Below are 12,725 nucleotides of genomic sequence, written 5' to 3'. Positions count from 1 at the left end.
GGTTTCATTTGGGGACATGGCTGACTTGAACCATAGCTACACCATTTGGGGAGCTTGGTCATGTCCGACCATGGTAACACCATCTGATCGGCTCAATAAGCCTCTTTTTGCAAATGGTTTTATCATTGCCTTTGCTTCAATATTTTCCTTGATAACTGTTTCTTTTATTTTTTTTGCGTTTTTAATTTGACAATTCTTAAACCGGTTCGACTGTCAAATTACAAATTGACGAAACACGGTCAAACCTTAATCCGGATGCTATCTGCCCGGTTTGATTTTCTGTTACCATCCTATTATGGAGTAAACCGGTGTTTATCAACCCGGCTTGGCTTTCAACTACAAGTTGTCAGTACACAATCAAGTTATAATCTGGAGACTATCAGCTCGGTCTGGTTCGACTACGAGTCGCCAGTATTATATGTGGTTAAACCGGCGTTTATCACAACCCGGCACGGTTTTATCATAAACCGGCACAATATGGAAGGAGTTATCAGTACTCAAGATTTGGGTTATCACCCTTACTACAAAAAGTTGGTAAAACCAACAATGTGATTCAATGTCACAGGTATGATATATTTCATATTTGATTATTCTTAAGTGTAGCCTTGGTTATAAACCCGGGTTATATGTTGGGCATTATGACCCGTCCGGCGGTAAACCGCCAGGACACTTTAAACTTGTTGTATGCAGAAACAGGTTTGTTAAACCAGCCTGGCTTTGGACTATAAGTCGCCAGTATATATATATTTGGATTGCGCCATTGGAATCATGCGCTTATGGATCATTGGGTTATATTATTCAAATAGCCAAGTTTGGCTGAATTTTCATTATGATATTGAATGAATAAGGTTTTCACCGGATTATGTTATCTTGAATAGCCAACATGGCTGGATTTTTATGGTTATTAATAACCGGTATTATTGAGGTTTTCAAAGTTGCTTTAGCGCAATGGCTATCATATTATCAATAGATATGATTTATTCTACAATTGAAGCAATAGTCCCGAGTCGCTGTAGGCTTACAACCCGGCACTTGGGGGCTACATTATTCAAATCGAGATTGCATGCAAGTCTCATGTCGCTGCAAGCATGCATCATGACACTTGGGGGCTAATGCAAAGTCATTTTTACTAGTCTTATTGAAGACCCAACTCATAATATTATAATGAGCCGGCCCTTGGGGGCTACCAATTGCTCATGTCAACAATTCAAGGTACACACGTTTTCATCTATTATTGAAGGATCCACTGCTCAGTTGCTAAAGCACAAATCTCTCAACCTTGTGGATATGGGTTCAAGCCCCATGATGGGAGTTACATAATATAATGTTATTCTCAATGAAGTATATATAAAGTCCCAGCTCAATATTATCTTACTGAGCCGGCCCTTGGGGGCTACACGTTGCTGTTAAAGTCTACATGATCATATTTTCAAAGTCCCTGCTCATTATTTACATAATGACCCGGCCCTTGGGGGCTACACTGGTTGAAGTTTTTTATGAGCATCAGGAAATTACAAGTCCCAGGTTGCTGCAAGCATGACAACCCGGCACTTGGGGGCTACATATATGGAGTATTCAGTTTATATGATTGAGATGAACTAATTGGATTTCTTCAAGGTTGAAACACTTATTGGAGCAAGTCTTAAGTTATCACTATGTTCTCCTCTTAAGACTTGGGGGCTACAGGTATTATGCATATAAAGGAGGAACATCTTCATTTTATCAATTTTGAGCAAATCAGGAAGATCAATTACATGACCCGGTGTCGACAACAATTATGACCCGGCGCCATCAATATTTATAAACCGACCATTGGTAATATTAAACCGGCAAGTTTTACATCTTCAAACCGGCTGAATATCAGATAAGTATTTTCAGACCCATATTTCTTAAACCGGCGCTTTGGAAGCCGATTCAAATGGATTCTTTATTCTCAATATCTTCTGCAAGCAAATTGAGTATGAAGCTGGCTTATTGACCCGGATTTTCTAGAAGAAGGAAATGACAAGGATGATCAGGTGCCGATTTACAAGAATTTTTAACCCGGAGCATAACCTGTCAAATTTGCTCTTGAGTTTATGTTGCAGATCAGTTTAACATGATTAAATCTAAATTAAACTGGGGGATAATGTCGGGGATATACCCCGTGGCATAAACAGGCCGGAAGTATAAACCGGCCGGACTAGATGACTCACTGGTAACCCGCCCGGAGCTTGGCGGTTCACGGGCTACCCGCCTGGTCTTGGCGGTTCATTAGTAACCCGGTGGGTGGGTCAGATGGATGATGAGGCCCATGGCCCAGAAGGCCGGTTCACGTTTAATGGTGGGCCGGTTTATGAGGAAAGCACAAAGAACATTTATCTTACAAAGGAGCTAAGACCTGGACTTGTATCCGGTTTGTATTAAGATAGATTAGTCCTAACCCTAATAGGACTCTACATGTAATCCGCCCCTCCAACATATATAAGGAGGGGCAGGGCTCCTCAAAAGGGGACAAGATTCACAAGTTCCACAGGTTGGACAAGTTAGGTTTAGACAATAGCTCTCAAGATAGAGCACTCTTGTAACCGTGATCATCATCATCAATATCAATGAAGCAGGATGCAGGCTTTTACCTCCACCGTGAGGGGCCGAACCTGGGTAAAACATCACGTCTCTTGTCCCACTCAACCCCTCTCAAGGTACCACATAGATGTGTTGGCCTCGCGACTAAGTCCTGACACTAAGGACATCTGCCATGACAATTCCACGACAGACACCATGCTGGAGATAGAATTGCACATAAGGTATTGCAATCTAGTTTTTATTGGCCTACTCTCTTCAAGGATGCCCACAAGTTTGTCTTATCTTGTGATGAATGTCAAAGAATTGGTAATATTAGTATACGTCAATAAATGCCTATGAATTATTCACTCGTTATTGAACCATTTGATGTTTGGGGCTTTGATTATATGGGACCTTTTCCTTCCTCTAATGGGTATACACATATTTTAGTTGTTGTTGATTACGTTACTAAGTGGGTAGAAGCCATTCCAACTAGTAGTGCTGATCACAACACCTCTATTAAGATGCTTAAAGAAGTTCTTTTTCCGAGGTTTGGAGTCCCTAGATACTTAATGACTGATGGTGGTTCACATTTTATTCATGGTGCCTTTCGTAAAATGCTTGCTAAGTATAATGTTAATCATAGAATTGCATCTCCATATCACCCACAGTCTAGTGGTCAAGTAGAACTTAGCAATAGAGAGCTTAAATTAATTTTGCAAAAGACTGTTAATAGATCTAGAAAGAATTGGTCCAAGAAACTTGATGGTGCATTATGGACTTATAGAACTGCATATAAAAATCCTATGGGTATGTCTCCGTATACAATGGTTTATGGAAAAGCATGTCACTTACCTCTCGAATTAGAACATAAGGCATATTGGGCCATCAAAGAGCTCAACTATGACTTCAAACTTGCCAGAGAGAAGAGGCTATTTGACATTAGCTCACTTGATGGATGGAGAACCCAGGCTTATGAAAATGCCAAGCTGTTTAAAGAAAAAGTTAAAAGATGGCATGATAAAAGGATACAAAAACGTGAGTTCAATGTAGGTGATTATATATTGCTATACAACTCTCGTTTAAGATTTTTTGTAGGCAAACTTCTCTCTAAATGGGAAGGTCCTTATGTTATCGAGGAGGTCTACCGTTCCGGTGCCATAAAAATCAACAACTTCGAAGGCACAAATCCGAGGGTGGTAAACGGTCAAAGAATCAAACATTATATCTCAGGTAATCCCATAAATGTTGAAACTAATGTTATTGAAACTGTAACCCTGAAGGAATACATAAGGGACACTTTCCGGAATGTTTCAGACTCCGAAAAGGAATAGGTACGTGGTACGGTAAGTAAACCGACTCCAAAACCGTTCTAATGGCAATTTTTCTCCGTTTTGGAATATTTAAGAAAATAGTAAAATAAGAAGCAGACCGAAAAGGACACGAGGATTCCATGAGGGTGGAGGGCGCGCCCTACCCCCCTGGGTGCGTCCCCTGCCTCGTGGGCACCTTGTGTGCTCTCCGGACTCCGTTTTCTTGCATGGTACTTCTTTTGGTCAGTAAAAATTCATTATATAATCTCCCGAAGGTTTTGACCATCGTATCATGCAAAAATCTCCTGTTCTTGTTTCGAGCTATTTCTGCTGCAGATTCAGAGCAAGATGTCTTCTCAAGAGTCAGTCGGGGAGAGTCGGGTGTCTCATCCGACACTGGGACCAAGAGCAAATAGTGATGCTGGCCACTTTGGGCCATCAACGGAGGAAGAGATGGAGGCCGACTTGAAAAGGATAGATGCCATGGAAGAGGATCAAGAAATTACTTCTCGTTTCCGATCTGGATTCACGATGGGGGAACTACAGAGCTCAGCCATTCCAAACTCGATCATCCCTTCCAATGTCAGATTTATTTCTTATGAAAATATGAAAAAGAGTGTTACTTGTTCTCCCGCAGCTATGTAGCATCCATGGGTGAAAGGAGCTTTAGCCATCACGGGAAAGCTCTGAAAAGAAATAATGGGCCTCAAGCAGCAAGTCAATAAGCTTGAAGAAGAGAATCGTATCTTGAGGGGCATCATCGCCAAGAATATCACATCACCACCTACGAAGAGGGAGACATAAACACATGGGTATGGGCACTCCCCTTGGCAACTGCCAAGCTTGGGGGAGTGCCCCGGTATCGTATCACCATCACTTTTATCTTTACCGTTTTTCTTAGTTCGATCCTTTTGATAATATCTTGATCTAGTAGAATAAAGTTTTACTATGATCTAGTTGTGAGTTTTAGCTTTATGATCTTATTATGTAATTGAGTCCGTGAGCTATATATAATAAAGAGTAGTGTTGAGTCAAGGTCTTGATTATTTTTCTATGATCTTGAGGGAATAAAATAAAAGATAAGAAATAAAGAGATCATATGGATCTTATGGAGAGTAATGAGCTCACATATAGAGGGTATGATGAATAAAAGTTGTTGAGAGTTGACAAACATAGTTTTGGTCATCATTGCAATTAATAGGAAGTAATAAAGAAAGAGAGGTTCACATATAAATATACTATCTTGGACATCTTTTATGATTGTGAGCACTCATTAAAATATGACATGCTAAAGAGTTGACGTTGGACAAGGAAGACAACGTAATGGGCTATGTTTTCTTACATCTGACATAAATTATATTGTCATGGATCATCCAACATGTTGAGCTTGCCTTTCCCTCTCATGCTAGCCAATTTCTTTGCACCAAGTAGAGATACTACTTGTGCTTCCAAATATCCCTAAACCCGTTTTTGCCATGAGAGTCCACCATATCTACCTATGGATTGAGTAAGATCCTTCAAGTAAGTTGTCATCGGTGCATGCAATAAAAATTGCTCTCTAAATATGCATGACTTATTAGTGTGGAGAAATAAGCTTTATACGATCTTGTGATATGAAAGAAATAAAAGCGACGGACTGCATAATAAAGGTCCATATCACAAGTGGCAATATAAAGTGACATTCATTTGCATTAAGATTTCGTGCATCCAACCATAAAAGCGCGTGACAACCTCTGTTTCCCTCTGCGAAGGGCCTATCTTTTATTCTTGTCTTATACTTCATGCAAAGAGTCATGGTGATATTCACCTTTCCTTTTTACATTTTATCCTTTGGCAAGCACAATGTGTTGGAAAGATCCTGATATATATAGCTAATTGGATGTGAGTTTTCATGAACTATTATTGTTGACATTACCCTTGAGGTAAAATGTTGGGAGGCAAAACTATAAGCCCCTATCTTTCTCTGTGTCCGACTAAAACTTCATACCCATAAATATCGCGTGAGTGTCAGCAATTATGAAAGGCTAAAAGATGGTTGAGTATGTGGACTTGCTGAAAAGCTCTTATATTAACTCTTTCCTATGTTATGATAAATTGCAATTGCCTCAATGACTGAGATTAGAGTTTGTTGGTTCTCAATGAAGTTTATGATTCATACTTGAAATTGTGATTGAATTGTTACTTTAGCATAAGAGATCATATGACAATATATATATATATATATATATGTTGCTGTTCTAAGAATGATCATGATGCCCAATGTCCGTATTTTATTTTATCGACACCTCTATCTCTAAACATGTGGACATATTTTTCGATTTCGGATTTCGCTTGAGGACAAGCGAGGTCTAAGCTTGGGGGAGTTGATACGTCCATTTTGCATCATGCTTTTATATCGATAATATTTATTGCATTACGGGTTGTTATTACACATTATGTCACAATACTTATGCCTATTCTCTCTTATTTTACAAGGTTTACATGAAGAGGGAGAATGCCGACAGCTGGGATTCTGGGCTGGAAAAGGAGCAAATATTAGAGACCTATTCTGCACAGCTCCAAAAGTCCTGAAACTTCACGGAAGTTATTTCCAGAATAAAAAAATACTGAGCAGAGAAAGTTCCAGAGGGGGGCCACACCCTGGCCACGAGGGTGGGGGCGCGCCCTACCCCCTGGGCGCGCCCCCTGCCTCGTGGGCCCCCTGGTGGCCCTCCGATGCCCATCTTCTATATGGAGTCTTTCGTCGAGGAAAAATCATAAGCAAGCTTTGGGGAAGAAACTCCGCCGCCACGAGGCGGAACCTTGGCGGAACCAATCTAGGGCTCCGGTAGAGCTGTTCTGTCGGGGAAACTTCCCTCCGGGAGGGGGAAATCATCACCATCGTCATCACCAACGATCATCTCATCGGGAGGGGGTCGATCTCCATCAACATCTTCACCAGCACCATCTCATCTCAAACCCTAGTTCATCTCTTGTATCCAATCTTTGTATCCAAACCTCAGATTGGTACCTGTGGGTTGCTAGTAGTGTTGATTACTCCTTGTAGTTGATGCTAGTTGGTTTACTTGGTGGAATATCATATGTTCAGATCCATTATGCATATTAATACCCCTCTGATTATGAACACGAATATGCTTTGTGAGTAGTTACGTTTGTTCCTAAGGACATGGGAGAAGTCTTGCTATAAGTAGTCATGTGAATTTGGTATTCGTTCGATATTTTGATGAGATGTATGTTGTCATCCCTCTAGTGGTGTCATGTGAACGTTGACTACATGACACTTCACCATTGTTTGGGCCTAGAGGGAGGCATTGGGAAGTAATAAGTAGATGATGGGTCGCTAGAGTGACAGAAGCTTAAACCCTAGTTTATGTGTTGCTTCGTAAGGGGCTGATTTGGATCCATATGTTTCATGCTATGGTTAGGTTTACCTTAATACTTCTGGTGTAGTTGCGGATGCTTGCAATAGGGGTTAATCATAAGTGGGATGCTTGTCCAAGTAAGGACAGTACCCAAGCACCAGTCCACCCACATATCAAATTATGAAAGTACCGAACGCGAATCATATGAACGTGATGAAAACTAGCTTGACGATAATTCCCACGTGTCCTCGGGAGCACTTTCCTTCATATAAGAGTTTGTCCGGGTTTGTCCTTTGGTACAAAAAGGATTGGGCCATCTTGCTGCACCTTATTTACTTTTATTACTTGCTACTTGTTACAAATTACCTTATCGCAAAACTATCTGTTACCGATAATTTCAGTGCTTGCAGAGAATTCCTTACTGAAAACTGCTTTTCATTTCCTTCTGCTCCTCGTTGGGTTCGACACTCTTACTTATCGAAAAGGCTATGATAGATCCCCTACACTTGTGGGTCATTAAGACTCTTTTCTCCCGTCTGGTGGGTCCCTGCTATCAGGTGGAGGAGTCATTATTTTGCGCGTAATCAGGAGGCACTTCCTTGCTGCGGCCGTGGACCCAGCTGTCAGCCTCTCCACGTACAGTACTCTTCCGATGGAAGTCGTTCCTTGACCATGTTGATCACGCCGCGCCGAGAGCACCAGGGCGGTGGACGACGGCGAGGCCTAGGAAGGGGACGACGCGGAGCCGGGGAAGACGCGATAGTGGAAGCCCACGCGGAGAGGAGTACAAGGGTTCACTGGTTCGGCTGCGGTGTGAGGCTATCGTCGCCGCAGGGCCTGGCCAGCGGTGGGAGTAGTAGGGGCGGTGAGGCCTCCGCGGCAGCACAGCCGACTACGGGAGGTAGGAGCAGGCGGCACAACCGGTGCTGCTCTGGGCGGCTGGAGCAAGAAGACTAGAGGTTAAAGAAGCACTACGGCCGTTGGATGGACATCGTACAGTCACTGGAGCTAGAATCGTTCATATTGACTAAGTTCACAAAGCCCTCCGTCCCCGTCAACTTAGTAGGCCCACAAGTCAGCCTCCCACTATGCTGGTATTCATTTTTTTGTGCACAATAAGGAGTCACTTCCTTGTGTGTGAAGATATAGCTGGTGGGTCTGAGCTGTCAGCGGGGGGAACGTATTTTTGTGAAATACAGAGGCCCTTCTGGTGGGTCCCATATGTCAGGTGGAGGAATCATTATTATGCACGTAATAAGGAGGCATTTCCTTGTGTGCGGCCGTGGACCCAGCTGTCAGCCTCTCCATGTAAAGTCCACTTCCGATGGATGTTGTTCATTGACCATGTTGACCACGCCGCGCCAAGAGCACCAGGGCGGTGGACGATGGCGAGGCCTATGAGGGGAACGACACAGAGCCGGGGAAGACACAGCAGTGGCTGCCCACGCGGTGGGGAGTACGAGGGTTGACTGGTTCGGCAACCGTCGCTGGAGAATAACGGCAGGTGTGGGTGAGTAGAGGGATGGCTAGGCCAGCGGTGGGAGTATGGTGGGGCGGTGAGGCCTGCGCAGTAGCACAACCGGCCGCGGGAGGAGGGAGCAGGCAGTCCCGCTGGCGCTTGTTTGAGCGGCTGGAGCAGAAAGAGCAGAGATTGAAGAAGCATGACGGTCGTTGGATAGACATCCCACAGTCACCGCTTGTGTGTCAAGCTTTTTTTAGGAAAGCCTCAAATCTGTGGGAAACAACATACATCTCATCTGCCATTATTTCTAATAATTTACAACCCATTTGCTAATTCTTAAGGTTTTTTTGGAGCCCATATTCTTTTTGTTAGCATTACTGCCCATATTGTGGTCACGGTTAAAAAATTGTATGAAATTTTGCATATTTCGGTGCGGTACGGTCTGTTTTTAATCCCGAAATTTCGAGTCACATTCAAACTGATTTTAAAAATAAATGTATATCAATATAAAATCCAAAAAATTGTCCACACATAAAAATCAATGCAATTTAAAATCTCGAAATGAAAAAAGAATTGAAACTAATTGCCGGTTTGATGTGTTTTAAAAATGTACATCCCATTTCTCATTACTGATAGGCCATTTTCTCAGCCAGCCAAATGAACCTCTCCTCATCTTGAAAGTTTGCAGCCCAACAGGCCTGACAAAGCGACTTACTTGACAAATCACAAAAAAAAATCGGGCTAGCCATTTTCAAAAAGAACAAAAAAACTACTGGGTTGGTCTGTGGTAAACATAAAAGAAAAGGCTATCTAGACAGGCCAGAGTGCCCCGCACAGCCCAGTTGACACCCTGCTTCCGTCTCAAAAACAAATTTGATAAATGCCACTCTAATTATGGCGATTCATAAAAATGCCAGTGCAACTTTCAAACTTTGAAAAATGCCATTGCAATTTTTGCAAACTTTAAAAAACGCCACTGCAATTTGCAAATTTCTAAAAACGCCACTCCGGACTTCGAAAAATGCCACTGGAAATGGCATGAAATGGCATTTTTCAAAGTTTGGAAATTGCAGTGGCATTTCTCGGAATCACCGGATTTGGAGTGGCATTTATCAAATTAACCCAAAACAAAAATAACTGGGCGAGCTGTTGGGTCCCTGGTGTCAGCCGCTCATTGTGGAATTCTCTCGTTTATTGACTACGTTGACAATGGCATGGGAACCAGATGTCAGAAATCCATTAGGAGGAGCCATTTTTTATTGGCTTGAAATAAGGAGGCACTTGCTTGTGTACTGCCATGACCTTGGTGGGTCCCCGCTATCATCCTATCCACGTACAATCATCTCCTGATTGTGTACGTCAACCTAGTAGGCCCACAAGTCAGCCTGTAAACCCGTGGCGGACAAATACAACCCATTTATAAAAATAACAGCCCGTTCCATATGTTCAAACGGAAAGTTCAACATTCAGAGCAAAGTAACAGGTCTGATCCAGATATAGAGTACTGGACTTCCACGTTGACAACCATCATAGCCAGGTTAACTCTCTACTCCCACTAATACTCTAGTAGTGTACAAGTACTAACTTACTCTTAGCTAACTAGACGATACCGGACGCCATCTGCGGTACACACTAAACGCCGGCACCGGCGTCCTCCGCCTCGCCTCGGACATGCCAGAGGTGCGATAGGGCGTGTTGCTTGCGCATGTTGGCCCTTTCCATGCCGGCGTGGTCCACCGAATCTTCGGCTTCTAAGCGGGAAACCCACTTGAAGAGCTTGTAGTAAAATTCGGCGTTGCGAACGCGTGCATGCCTGACAGCCTCCAGGGCTATTTGCCGGGCGCCAGCCTCCATGTAGTCGGCCCAGTTGTGGGCGCTCTGCTCGCGACTCAGAGTGTCGGTGCGCTGCTGCTCCATGTCCCGCTGGCGGCGCAAATCGGCAATACGCTGCTCCTCCGCCAAGTGGTCGTGCTCCAACAACTCCTCATACTCCGCATTGCCATCTAAAGACCGATAGAATGCCTCCTCCCTCCGTGTTCCTTCCGGTGAAAAACGGAACACTAGTTTTGGCGGTGACCGCCTCCGGCGTCGCCTATCGCGGACGGGCGGGGGCATGACGGACGTGGCGAGAGCGAGGATAAGTGGCGAGCGACGTCGGGCCGGTGGGGGCTTATGAGGATAGGGCGAGTTGGGTGATGGTGCCACCGGAGAAGCCCGTGAAACAGTAATTATAGGCGGATGGTAGGCGAACTAGCGTGTCACGGGAAACACGACGGTTATCGCGGTCATCGGAATTCAATGCATAAGCAGGCATGGCTTAGCGTGCCAGCTTGTCGTGGAAAATTAGAAAAACTTACTGTGCCGTCCCATCCCGTCAGTGGTGCATCCCGTCCATGCTGGGTCGCACACCGGCATGACGGTCAAACGAGTGCACTCGAATCATCCAGATGAGGTACTCCCTCGTTGTCAATAATGATTCCACGGATTTAAAAGGCCCGCAACAATTAAAGCGCATCTTTTTCGCATCAGTTAGCTGCCTTAATTACGGCCGGATGCATGCAGCCACTCAGAATCGTTCGCAGCCAGTACATAGAGCAGCATGCAACGAGTCGCAGCCGAGGGCACGCATGCAGCCACTTAAATCGCTGGAATTAATTAGGCTTAAACTTCTGCATGCTGTTAATTATTGTCATGCCTTGGTCTTGCTGCTTTGGCTCACTGGACTAATAAACCCGGACGGAGGGAGTACCTTGGTTGGTGAGATTTTTGAATTAAGCTCTGCAAACTGGAAAAGAGATACTAGTACGTGTGTGATCCGCTAATTATTCATGTAGGATCGAGTTGGTCGTTTCTTGAATTGAGCCCTGCAAACCGGAAAGGAGGTAGTACGCGCGTGATCCGCTATTTATCCGTGTAGGATCGAGTAGGTCAGATAGTGTACGTGTAGGATCGAGTAGGTCAGATGGTGTACGTGTACGGTCGCATTAGCTGATGAACGTTAGCTGGGAGATAGGGCATTTCCGAACATTTTTGCTGGTAATTTCTTCAGATTCGCATGGCGTTTTCTTCAGAGCAGCTTGTTAGTTTCTTCAGAGGTAGGCATTTTTATTCAAAAAACTGCCACTTCGGATCTTGCGTCGCAACTAAAACTGCCAGGAGCGCATTAGCAGGCTAGCTAGTGATTGATTAGTAACTTGTAAACACTGGGCGAATAGAAATAAGGAACTATTAGTAACTTGTAAACACTAAGAATACAGAAATAAGGATCATGTTGTGCACAGCAGTAAGAGCCGATCCGTTCGAAATGTTCACACGAGACTCATAGGCCTGGCATCGTAATATGTTCACATTAGTAGCCCAAATTCAAAACCAACTAGTACGTTTCCCATACATGAGATCAACATATTAATGCATCTCAATGATGCACAGATCATATACGAATATGTAGCTCCAAAAGCAAAGATCTAGGGAAAAATATGTTCTTCCTACTAACATGGATGCTTCTCTTGGCCAACATTCAGTACAGACTGAAAGAAAAATTTGTTTGTGAAGTCTACAATTCCTCTTGCAAACGTACACTACTAGGAAAATGCTTATAGACAGTAGCATAGTAGTAGTGCTTTTTATAATAAAGCGCTACTACTACTTATCAGTAGCGCTTTTTATAGAAAGCGCTACTACTATGCACTGCGCTGTTTTAGTAAAAAACATTACTACTACAATTGCCAGGCCGTTGCCGGCAGGCCAGGCATAGTAGTAGCGCTTTTATGTATGAAGCGCTACTGATACCAGACGTAGCAGTAGCGCTTTCTACATATAAGCGCTACTACTACAGGCTCTTTATCCAACCCAACGGCCCGCGCTCGACCTCTCTCTCACTCCCCCGCCCTCACACACTAACTCGCCTCTCTCCGCCGTCGTCACCGCCGCCCTCCCCCGCGCACCACCGTCCCCCGCGTCGGAGCTCTCCTGCCGGCTGCCCTCGCCCGCGCCGGCTCTGCTCCCCCGCCGGCCACCCTCCCCCACGCCGGCCTCCTCCTCTGC

Source organism: Triticum urartu, chromosome 4A (assembly GCF_056163025.1).
Source record: "Triticum urartu cultivar PI428250 chromosome 4A, HENAU_Tu73, whole genome shotgun sequence".
Lineage (NCBI taxonomy): Eukaryota > Viridiplantae > Streptophyta > Magnoliopsida > Poales > Poaceae > Triticum > Triticum urartu.
The sequence above is the reverse complement of the archived record's forward strand: the minus strand, read 5'-3'. Positions refer to the sequence as shown.